This window comes from Pinus tabuliformis, chromosome 2_2 (genome assembly GCF_031772625.1).
Source record: "Pinus tabuliformis cultivar Carrire ecotype Pingquan chromosome 2_2, CPIR1, whole genome shotgun sequence".
Classification (NCBI taxonomy): Eukaryota; Viridiplantae; Streptophyta; class Pinopsida; order Pinales; family Pinaceae; genus Pinus; species Pinus tabuliformis.
The window spans coordinates 1107002040-1107015230 of record NC_142300.1 but is presented as its reverse complement, the minus strand read 5'-3'; the positions used below and the strand labels follow the sequence as shown (position 1 = coordinate 1107015230).

Here is a 13191-nt window from a genome sequence, read left to right as displayed (position 1 = left end):
TTAAACAAAAAAAAAAACGATTTCAAGACCGCCCAACCTGCCTTTTTTCTCGTCACTGAGATCAACCGGTTTAAGTCGAGCTCGGTCAGTCTGGTTGGTCCATTACTGAACCGGCCAAATAGGTGACCAACTCAGCCAGTTCAGTAAGAGACTGGTCGCTGAACCAAATAATGGACCTAGTCGGTCCGGGAAGGGGTATGGCTCGGTCAACCAGGCTGATTCTAAGTCAGACCAGCTTAGTTTCAAAACTATGGCAACAACATCTAACAAACCCCACAAAGGGGAGAAGCATGCTTATTAAGGTTTGACCCTTGCTCATTGTCACAACAAGCACCCAAATTTGCCATTAGACCATGACCCATTGAACAAATTGTTTTTATATTTCTAGTTTCAAGCTTTTTATCATTTAAATTTCAACGAGGTAGAAGTCCATTACACTCCACACTCACAAATCACCAATTCATTAGCATGCTAGCAAAAATGGAGTGAGTATCCATTCATCCACTTTGCTAGGAAAAATTGCCTTATACCACAAAAGGTACAAATTCCAGTGTTTGTTCACACAAATCTTTGCCTTTTTTTCAGTAATAACTAGAATATCGAGTTAAACCCAATGGAATGTGGGATTATGGTGGCTTGCAAGTTAAAAGTGACATGATTTTCCTATGGAGGTTTTGCAAGAGGACGCAAAAAGAAAGCTTGATGACCTCACGCAATGTGATGAAGCTCGACCTAGTGACTCTAGCTGAGGGAGCACTTCAATAGCAACAAGAGATGAGGTGGAAGATTGCATAGATCAAGATGAATTTGCTTACTATTCCACTATGACTTGTCTAACATCAAGAGTCGACTAGAACCATCTTTCGATTTTATGTTACCCTTGTGTATTTGTAAATTTGGCATTTGCCAGACATATATAATTATATTTCCAATGTTTTAGACAATAAATTCTATTATGATGTCAATGTTGATTATTTAAGAAAGGTTGTGTAACATATCCAACCCCTAAGTCATTTTAAGGAGGTAGGGTTATAAATTTCCACCTTCTTTTACTCACCTTGAAACCCTTTTTTGAGACCACTGCCATGTTCTGCTCTCAAGAGCTTTCCAACGATATAAATTTCATCAAAATCTAAGGTTTGCACACAAAGTTATAGCCTTTTGAAAATTTTCCCTTTCCAAGCACCATGTCAACAATTTACATTGCCATGTGACAATCCTTGTCCACGTATTGGCACCACATAGCACCATGTTGCCATGTGACAATCCTTGTCCACGTATTGGCACTACATAGCGCCATGTCCTCAATGGACACGTCAACCCACCACTCTTATATGGATTCAAAATTTCCAAGAATCCCTTGTGAATCCCCTACTCTGTCATTTTACTGGATCTTTGCCCTTCTGAGTTCATCCAAATCTTCAAGAAATTTCAAACCCATCCAAATTCTCATTTTAAGAGATTTTCAGACCTCCAGATCTCTACTATCCAGACCCTTCAACCATCTACGTCACCCACAACTCAACTATCACTTGGCCTCCACCTCAACATCACAGCGATACTCCAATCCTTATTCGCAACCACCACATCAAACTGGTTCCACGTGGTCAACCCCGCTCATTGGATATTTGGGTCTTCAAATTTCTCGGATTTATGTGGATCCATCCAGATCTAGAAAAACCCAAAAGAAACTCATTTTACAAAAAATCCAGATTTCCACAACCACCACATGAGCTCACTTGCACTATTATGCCACATCATCTCACCACGTCGACATGCCACATCATCAACACATTAGCATGCCTTGATCTCACATCATCATGACACATCCTTCCACGTCAACATCAACTTACCCATTGGTTCAACAATACCCCCATGGGCTCCATGTAACCTACTACCTTGGCATCCACATCTGGGATTTTTCAACAAAGTCCCTTTTCAGAGTTTTTCAAATGTCCAAATGCTCGGATCTCGACAGAGTGTGAATCCTTGATCTTTTCCAATTGATAGATACTGGTAGCATCTACCAATAGCTCTTAACAGACCTTGGTTCTCATCTTTCTCCCCATCTAATTAGTGAACCACCCAGGGCATCAAGCGTCTAACTTGATTTCAACCAATCTGATTGATGAATCAATCAACTAACAGAGATCATTTTCTCTATTTGCTAACATCTCTATCAACTAGGCCATTAGGAGTTCTAAGAAAATCTCTAAGAAACATGAGGCGAATCTAGTGGGTAGACCCTATGTCTAAGCTGTAAAAATTCCTTGTAGATTCAAAACTGCTAATGCAATTTACTAAAACAAAATACTTGAATCTACTCTACTCATCAACGCAAAGCAATTTAATCGATCGAGAAATCACAACATAAACATGAGACAAAATTCAATCACATATGCTCAGAGATTTATCCAGGAAAAAACAACTATTAAAAACCCCTTATTATCCATATTGCATTAATCAGAAAATAGAGAAGAAATACAATGTTTTCTCAAGCCTGAGCAACCTCTGCACTAGTATTGTTTATCTCACTGCCTCACAGACTGACCCTGGCTAATACTTAGCCAATTATCCTACCTGCCAAGCTCCTACTTCCTTGTGTTGTTTCCATGGGAATTAGGCCCCTATTTAATAGGAATTTTCCTCCATTGGATTGCGCAATTCCTTTAGGTCCTTCCTCTAACTGCATGCACCACTTGTACAACTTGGAATATGCTACAACTGATAGTACACTGCCCTTTAACTCCAATCTCAACTAGGTAACTCGTATTCTCTGCATGCATGAGCTAATTTAGGTTGATTGATCAATTAACTCGTTTACCACTGATGTCACACCCCACTACTTGACCTTCCACTAGTTCCTCCAACAATTGGAACTAGTTTAACTGACCATAACTCAATTTAACTGATTTAAATTGTTACAACTGAAATTAACTCAACCTAGGCTCCTAAAATTTAGGAACCCACTGCACAAAACTGAACTTCATGCCCCTAACTCGAATTAACTAAGCTAACTGTGATAACAACTATTTCAACTCAATTAACTCATTCAAATTGTCTAGCAATGTGGAATTTCGAATTTCTCTTAATTTAATCAAGGCAAAATTAAGTAGGAATTTCTTGCTGCATTTTCAACATGTTGCACCGGATTTGTCAAAGTTCCAAGGAAGCGGAAGTGCCAAATCTTTTCAGCAAGATCGGATCATTTGTCAACAGTGTATATGTCATTGTAAACACATTCTGCAAGTTATCTAATGTAAATCATCCTAGTAAGACCTTGAATATATGTAACAACCTAGATAAGCCTATGATTTTGATAACGAATTTCATCCTAGGAGGTTTTTTAACCTCACTGATTACCTGTGGTTTTAAAACACGGCTAATCAAAAGAGTTTTCTCCCTCCATCTTAAACACCAAAGCTAGGGTGAAATTTATTGTCAAAATCTTAGGTGAGTCCTCGTGTTTTTAGTCGAGTCTGATGTAAAAGTGATTTGGGAATAATTTAAGCTAGTTGACTTATTTATTTTATTACAAATCACTTGGTTTACTAGATCATATTGTGTCGCAGATGAGTTATGTGTCTTGAGGGTCTAAGCCAAATGTGTATTTCCCCTTTGAGAGTTGTAAATGTAAAATCTTATGTATTAGAAGGTGGAAAAATAAGTAAATCCCCTCATGTGTAAATTAATTAATTTTTCTAACAAAATAAAATTAAATCCTAAGCCAAAAATTTAATTAATTAGAATCAAAATTAAATTGTCTAAGGAAAAATAATTCTCCAAATGGAAAAATTCGTGGGTTCTAAAGGAATCAGCTTTTAAAGGTCTTCCACCAAGGGAATATTGTATATTTCAAGAAAAATTGGACCCTTGGACCTTGACGGTTAAGTCAAAGTCAAATTTTTTAGGAAATTAGCTCAAAATAATTAATTTTGAGCTAATAAAAAAAGAATTAAATAATAAGATCGAAAATTCTTCAAAAACAAAAAAGCAAGGGCCAAGATTAAAAGATCTTGAAGTGTTTATCAACGGCCAAGAGTATTTTGACAAGGATCAAAGAAACTAGCCATTATTTTTCCACTTAGAGGACAAATCTATAAATTAGAGTCGTTTGAGTCTCTAGCATCTTGATCTCTGGCTAGAAAATTTCTATTGAAGCAGCTTTGTAACTATTGTCACACTGGGAACTACATTTTCAATCATAATAAAGACTTTGGGGTGCAATTCAAATTGTTCTTATTTATTGATTTGTGGTATGTGCTGACTACACAGATCTCTTTGTTGTGTTGAATATTGGTAAGATTTGTTTTTTCATTAAATGGAAATAGAACCATACTATTGATAGTTTTGGGCTAATCTTAGGTGGTTTCATTCCCCATGTGATCTAACAAAATATTTTGAGATAAATTCATAGTGCTTGCAGGTACTTCAGTCCTTGGCCTCCGAGTTCACAAACTTGGGCAAGAATCATTGTTGTTTGGATTCCAAACATTTATACGGTGGATTAAATCTTCGCAAAGGCTATAGTATACATTGGGGTTTCTAAAGTTGTTTTAGCCATTTTTCAGAGGAAAACTCCACAAAATATTTTTCTCAAAAATTTAAAATTTTTTAAAACCCTTGTATGTTTGTAGATCTTGTGAATAATTTTGTAGATCTAACTTGTAAATTATTTTTTCTAGCTTGGGTTTTGAGGAATTCTAGTATTTTTGTATATATTTGGGGTTTTGGGATTTTGAATTTTTGTAGAGTATTTGTGATTTTGAGGTTTTGAAATTTAAATTTTTTATATTGGTTATTTGGGTTTTTATTCTAAATTTGTTTCAAGATTGAGGAAGAAATTGGCATTGAAAACCTCAGAAACCCTAGACGTCTAGGGTTTTCAAACTATTTTTGCAGATTGCTTATTTTCAAATGAAGGAAAAAACCCATTTTCTGAAGGCCTTAGCCCTTACCCAACCTAAAAGGCTAGTGTTTGGGATCTATTTTGCAAGCATTAAGAAGGCCATAAGCCCTACAAGGGCTAGATCTCATTGCAAACAAGGGTTTCTTCAAAGGATTGACATTTTATCTCTAACAATTTGTTTTGCAGCAATTTTGGCTCAAATCTTGTGTTTTCAAGTGCCAAGTACATTGAAGAAATTTTGGCAAATTTAAGCAAGTAATCATCAAGGCCTTGGGCCTAGGGTTTGACCTCTAAACCCTAGTTGTATCTCTGATTTATTACAGAGGTCAAATCAATAACAATTAAGCGCTAAAGTAAAATCACATATTACATGGTCAAAATTGTTTAAAATTGCAAAAATCTTCATTTTCGTAAATTTTGGCCACTTGAACATCCCAGATCTAGCCTAGATCTAACTTTTATGCTCGCAGGAATTTACTGCATAACTAAAGTTTTCAAATCTGAAATTTTTTAAGCATACACTTAATAAGGGTCTAAAACTTGAAATTTTCAGTGTCCGGTAAATTTTTCTATTTCTAAGCAATTTTGGCATTGATTGTAATTGCATTAGCTTGTTGATCTGTCAATTAATCACTGTTATAGTAGATAGATCAGATCTGAAATTTTCTGAATCACTCTCTAAAAACTCTAAAAATGATTTTTTTCAAATTGGGTGAATTTTACTATTTTTGGGTATATTGGGGATTGTTTCTGACATCTCTATCTTGCTGATCTGTGGGTCAATTTATTGTTGTAATAACTTATTACAGGTCTGAAATATTACTGAATACATCTTCATAAAGTAAGCTAGACACATAAATTTAATTCTATTGGTCATTGGAAAGTTTTATACTTCATATGTTGGGCAAATTTTATAATTTAGAGTGATTTTTCTAATGTTGTCATAACATTAATAAGCGTTGAAATTTTCTAAAGTACTACTGTTGATTTAACTATTGAGATCTAACACTTGTTTGGTTTACTCAAACTTCCAGAATTTTGCACCTAAAGCACTCCTACATTTAAGCTCTAGATCTAATCTTGTGATAATTGGAATCTAATTAGCATCTTTGTCTTTGGTAATCACTCTAAATCTTAGCATCTAGATTTTCATTTGGCTATCTTGAATAGTAATTAGTTTATCTTAAAGTGGTATCGAACATTGTTGAAAAATTAGAATTTTACATCTTGTGAGAATTTGTTGAAGTTTTGCACTGGTGTCTCTAATGCAATTTATCTTGTTCAAGATTGTCATCTCATCATTGTTAAGTACTCTCGCTATAAGCTAATTCACATTAAGTGCTTAAGTAACATAAACAATCTAAAAATGGGGTGGCAGGAGGGGGAGGGATTCTCATTAATCCCGAAGGAATCATTGAATTTAGTTATGCTTGGGGGCTAGGCCGGAAGACCAATAACCAAGTTGAAGCTTATGGAATGCTCTTGGGACTAATCTTGGCACAAAGAAATGGGATAAAAAAGATTCAGGTGTTAGGAGACTCCATGATCGTTATAAGGCATATGATTAACACTTCAAAGGCTAAGATCACTAACTTGAACCAAATCATTATGAGAGCCCAGAACTTGCTCCCTGCTTTCAACTCGGTGTCCTTCTATCATGTCTTGAGGGGAAATAACCATGATGCTGATAGACAGGCTAATAAGGCATGCCATCTGGAGGAGGAAAAATGTGTAATAAACGATGTCGTGAGCACGACAAAAATTCCTTAAGAAAATGAAGAGAGATATATGTAGGCAGAAAATAAAGTCTCGAGGGATAGCTAAGGAAGTGGAAAAGTCGCATTTAGCATACGATAAAGATATTAAGCCCCTTCTTCCTCGCCCCCCGTATCCCTCCCACGTCCCTTCCCCTTTCTCCCACTCCCCCTCCCCTTCCTCATTACGCTCCTCTTCCCCCTCCCCTATGGCCCCTCCCTTTTCTCCTTTGTCCCTCTCCGTTATAATCACCACCCCGGGATCCTCCTCCACCTGTCGCATCACCCTCTACAAGTTCCTGCCAGCCATGAGGACTCATGGCATGTTGGACATCCATACTCGCTCAAGACTTGGCATCATTTGGAAATTTTGTACCACACTTGTTCTAAGCTTAAGTCACAGCGTGCGGCCTCACCGTTCTTGCCCTGGTTCTTGGAGAATTGGGCGGCGCAACACCTCAGGCGTCTGCAGGGATTTGAGATTTACGAAGCAGAATTAAATTCAGGACCTCAGTGAAGTCGTGCTCGCTCGTGGGAGAATTGTGGGGATGGCTGATAGAGATTAGGAGCTTGGTGCGAAATTAATGGAGGATGGTAGAATTATGATGGAGTACTCATGGGATCTCGATTATAGCAATCTCCTCGCTTAGCTTTGGATCACCTCTCGGTCAAGCAGCAGTTATAAAGTGCAAACCGATATATGGATTTTGTACGTTTTAAGGTTTGAGACTGGGATGGTGGCCTCTGCGAAATCCTGGTGGCTAGAGTCGAGGCTATTGTGTATCAATTTCAGTGTCACGAAGGCTAGGAATTATGCTATGAAAAGTCGAAATGAGGGTCGAAAGGTCTATCCGTCTGAGATTTTAAAGGAAAATAACGAAATTCTAAGTATAATTGAAGGGTCGTGAGTGCTGGATGGTTTGGGCTTAGGTTGTTCTGAGTGTTTGCAGTCAAACTAGAATTGGGACATCGGGTGGGTTCGTAATTCTCTCCGGAAGGAGGAGAATTGGAGTCAGCGAGAGGTTGGGATGTGCATACTTGCTGAGGAACAAGGCAGTGTTTGAAGGGTGCAAGAGGGTGCCTAGTTGTGGGAGAACATGGAAAACAGTGACAATTTCTGGCGCTTGATAAAAAGTGAGGTTTTGGAAGCCAGCATGCAGGGTACAGAAGACAGTTCCTGGTCGAGCACGTGGGCAAGCCACAGGCCGAGGCCTGGGGGGCTGAGGGTCGGCTCATCAGGGAAGGGTGGTAGAAACAGACCCTCCTGTCTCACCTGTGTTCAAGACCATTGGGACCTGAGGGAGGCACTAACAGAACTCCAACGCAGCATGCACCAGCAAATGCATGAGAACATGACCATACAAGAACGGGAGATTGAGGAAAGGGAACGCATCAGGCAATTAGAGGACACAGTGGATGCACTGCGCCATTAGCTAGAAAATTTGAAGATCAAGGTGGAAACCATAGAGGAAGGCATGGAGGAAAACATGGAGGGTGTGACAGACCTAGAGAATTCCAAAGACTAAGAAGATGCCTCTCCTGGCCTAGATCTAAATTGCCCAGCCCCAATGGATATCTGATCACCTCTATCTTGGTTTTTGTTTTATCAAAATGATGAACTGTAAATGTATATACCTCTTATTTCAATTCTGTCAAAGTTATTGCAGTAGATATCCCAAAATGGGAACCTTTTGTAAGCAGGATAACCATATCTACTGCAATAGTCTAGATGGGCAAAGAATTTTTTATCAGCTTGTTGAAGCATGGAGAAACTGAAGTAAAGACCCGATTTTGTTGCGAACAAGCGCGACTTTTTTAATATAATCTATACTCATTCTGCTTTAAAAAAAAAAACATAAACAATCTTAATTCAAGATAATCTCACTCATAATCACTTGCATAAACATCCTAGATCTAGCTTACATTAAAACTTACCTCCTAGCATAAGCTAGGTTGATAGAAATCTAGGGCAACCCTTCTTACCTACCTTGAGGGGCTTGGCAACTCTCCGGTGGTTAACACAATGACCTTGCAGTCATCAGAGCTACAGTTTCTGCAACGCCGGAGGCATCGGGTGATAGGAGCACAGCAGAAGGTATTGTTAATCAAGCCCTAGCCTGCTTCCTATTGGCCTCCTTCCCACAACCTACCTTGGAGCCCAGCTTCAAAATAGTCAAGGGAAGGCCATACTTCAACTAGGCATATAATTAAAATAAACTAGAATCATTGCATCACACATAGATCCTAGGACTTGCACATCATATAGGATAGTTAATCATTCAAGCAACCAGTGTCCATCCGGTCACTTGGTTTCAAATTACCATAAGCAAGAATTGTGACTCCATTAAGGCACTGGTCTCATACTTAAAATCTAATCTAATTGTTAATCTTGTTTAATTTAACCAAGTGACTAGGCCATTCGTTCGTGTCTCCCAAACAAGTTGGTTTCCAACTTGTTTTCCTTCACCTCATTCCATAGGGACTACCCTCCATAGCCTATTTGTTGAAATTTGGTACCGGAGGACAGGTGGTTCCCTTAGGCTTTGATCTTTGGCCTAGGGAAAAGTGTCCAAAAGAATTTAATTTTTCTCCTAAAGTAACTTTATAATTTTTATAAAGTTAAATCTAATTTAAAAGTGACTTTAAGTGATAAAGTTACTAAATCTAATTTTAAAGTAACTTTTATAAAGTCAATGAAAAAATAGAAAGGAAAAGTGACTTTGGAAATAAATGACTAAGTGGGTCTTTATTAAAGTGGGGTGAATTAAAAAATAGAAAGTGAGATTTAAATGAGCATTTAATCTCAACCATTGATCTAAATCTATTTCAGCCATTGGATTTAGGAATCACCCAAAAGTCACTTAGGGTTGGGTTAAGGGAGGAAAAGGAGGAAAAAAATCATTCATTCTTTCATGAGCAGATTGAGAGAAGGAGAGCAAGAGAGCAAGGGAGATTTCTGGACAGCTGAAAGCAGAGTAACAGCAAAGCTGAAAGCGGAGTCACAGCAAAGCTGAAAGCGGTGTAACAGCAAAGCTGAAAGCGGAGTAACAGCAAAGCTGAAAGCGGTGTAACAGCAAAGCTGAAAGCGGAGTAACAGCAAAGCTGAAAGCGGTGTAACAGCAAAGCTGAAAGCGGAGTAACAGCAACAGCCGCAGTGTAACAGCAACAGCCTCGGTGTAACAGCAATAGCAGCGGTGTAACAGCAACAGCTGCGGAGTATCAGCAGCGGTGTTTCAGCAAGGCTGAGATAAGTTGTAAAAGTCCGTTTGTTGATTTTTGCTGAACATTTTCTCTCACTGTAAAAAGGCATTTTCCAGAAATAAAGAAGAGCTCTCAAACTGGTTTTCCCCAAGAGTTGTAGGGGGTTTTTCCAGGGTCACATTGACCAAAAATATCAGTGTTTAAATGTGTTTTAATGGCTGTTTATTACTGCTTATTTTTATTTCTGCAATTTCCAGCATTCTGTAAAATTTCCAGAATTTGTGTTTTCAGCAATATTTATTTTTTCCAGCTTGTTGAATGTATGGTTATGGGAAAGGGCATTTAACTATATGGGAGAAATAAGGAGAAACTGAAAACCGGGGTGGGAAATGAGAAATTTCTACATGGTATCGGAGCTTGAGTGCTGAAGGGCAGTTTGGGACAGCAAAAGGAAAAATTACAGTTGCTGATTTTTCACTCAGAAAATTCCAGCAAGCTGATTTTTTTTCATAAACAGCAGTTTTATCTTTACTACAGCAGTGCTATTTTTCAGTTTTAGGACAGCAGGATGTCATTGGGATTGAGGGTGGAGGATAGGTTGGATGGGCATACAAATTACAGCGTTTGGAAGGAGAGAATGCAGAGTATCTTTGAGGAGGCAGAAGTCTGGGATATCATGGTGCATACAGCACAGCACCCTGGTGTTGTGCCTACTGATGCTACTCAGTTGGCTGCTTATAATAGAAAGAACAACAAGGGTAAGAGGTTGATTCTAGACGGAATCAAAGACCATTGCATTCCTCATGTGAGAGGAAAGAGCAATGCCCATGAGATGTGGACAGCATTGTCCAATCTCTACCAGAGTACCAATGAGAACCGGAAGATGGTCCTGAAGGAGAAGCTAAAGAACATTAAGATGGGTAATGATAGTGCAGCTGGATATCTCACAAAGATTACCAATGTGAGAGATGAGTTGGCAGCGATTGGAGAGGCCATTCCACCCACTGAGTTGGTGCGGATTGCAGTGAATGGCCTCCCCCGTTCATGGTTGAACTTTGCTGATGGGGTTTGTGCACGTGAGACCCTTCCCACATAAGAGAGGTTTTGGGATGATTGCATTCAGACAGAGATTAGGAAAGGTCAGCTTGGGGCAGCCAAGCCAGTTGAGCAGGATGAGGACGTAGCACTGGTGGCAGGAGGCAAGAAAGGCAAAGGGAAGAAGCAGGCTTCCACAAGCGGTGGTGGGGGCAAAGGCAAAGGTAAAGGTAAACAGGGGAACACACAGAAGGACTATTCCAAGGTGAAGTGTTGGAATTGTCAGAAGATGGGACACTATGCAGTTGTGTGTCCGGAGAAGAAGAAGAAGAAGGGGAAGAACCAGGACGTGGCAGCTTCAGCAGAGATTGAGGACTTTGCAGGTCGTTTTGACCGGGAGTTTGCGTTCACTACATGTGAGTCCTCTAGTGCAGGATCACCTGCCACACAGGTTCAGAGGGAGCATGCTTTTCCCTCGATTAGTGGAGCATCTTCAGGTATCTGGTATGTGGACAGTGGGGCTTCACGTCATATGACAGGAGTCCGTGAGTACTTCTCAGAGCTTTCAGAGAGTGGCACTGATATTGAGGTAGTACTCGGTGATGACAGAGTTGTTAGAGCAGTCGGGGTGGGGACAGTGACATTTCAGAGGGAGTCCAAACCTCCCTTGAAGGTGTCAGAGGTTCTTTATGTGCCAGGGATGAGGAAGAACCTCATATCCGTCTCAGCTTTGGAGGACAGAGGATATGAGGTACTGTTCAGGGAAGGACAGGTGTTGATGTATCCCAGGGGCACTCCAGCTGATTCAGCTAGAGTGATAGGTGTACGCCATGCAAAGGTGTACAAATTTGCATTCCAGCCCCTTTTGGCATTGAGCAGTAGTACCGACAGCAGAGCTAGCAGTTCTGAGCTGTGTGAGATTTGGCACCGCAGGATGGGACACATGTATCATGGAGCCTTGAGGACATTGCGGGAGATCACTACAGGTGTGCCGGATTTCACTACTGATCACTTTGATACTTGCAGAGGTTGTGCGATGGGCAAGTTTGCCAAATCCCCTTTTCCCAGCAGTGATAGCAGAGCCAGTGTTGAAAATATCGCCGATATTTCGGCGAAAATCGTAAATATCGCGAGATTTTTACCAAAACGAAATTTCGGCTGTAATTTCTCGCGATTTTTTCTAGTTTTGAATTTCTCGCGATATATCCGAAATCTCGGCGATTTTTTTACAAATATCGCGCGACGACCATAAAAATCGCCGGCAGCATTTATAAATTGGGGTTTGGCCGTAAATGAACCATTTCTGTTTCGAGTTTTCGTTAGAGCTGGAGCCTGGAGACGCTGCGAAGTTCGAACGGTGGCTGCGGAGGGTTCCAGTTTATGTATTTACAACTTTCCAGGTATGCGTGCAGCGTAATACGTATTCCCCAACCGTTAAAACTTAATACTTTGGCTGCGGAGGGTTTAATATTTGACCATAATTTCAACACTGTGTTCCATACCACGTATGATCTCATCATTGTGTATGACTGCGTGGTATATTATATGAATGCCCAGCGTATAACTATATACACAATGCCCAACATATATACATAATGCATTGTATGGATTGCGTGGTAGTGTTGTGCGTTATATGGACTGTGTATAGCATGGTTCCATATTCATATGTTTGTGTATAAATGAATGTGAACAGCTTATAGATATATAGCATGAATAGCTTTTGATATATGAAGTTCATTGCTTGTGTTGATAAACAAATTATAAGAAATGCCACAGTATAATGCAGAGTGAAGTGACACCAGTTTTTTACCGTAATATGCATCATTTTTAAGGCAAAAATTATCACTGTAATGAAGTATCGAAAAGGCACAAATCTCTGAAATTGACGCAGCCCAAGTCACTCAGTGAGTCAGTCTATTCTCAAGCAGCCACAGACCACCGTCATGACTTAAAGAGTGGAAGCCTATCTATGTCATCATCAAGCCCGAATCCTTCCTTGAACCAATTATAGTGCAAATTCAAGATGTAATTCAAATCAGATTCCTCCAAGCAACAGAGTTTCACATAGAGACTGTAGCCTAGTGGTGGTCACTGTAGCAGCCTATCAGTAAATTTATATGCAGCTCTTCGTTTATTGTTCATGAGTACAGAGAGATCAAATTTCTATTGTTGTTCAAAATTCAAATGATCCTGACTGTATTAACTTCTGGCAACTGATAATGTATTTGCAGCAATGCATTCATGGTTTGCTTTGAAGTTTGCATCATCTTCCACCTTCCGTTATAGAGGTAA

General features: G+C 39.5%; 1 protein-coding gene across 4 annotated transcripts in view; it reads right to left on the bottom strand.

Annotated features, from left to right (window-relative positions):
* Window positions 1-13191, bottom strand: part of LOC149197264 (uncharacterized) — a 208169-nt gene that overhangs the window by 130716 nt on the left and 64262 nt on the right. The window lies entirely within an intron of this gene.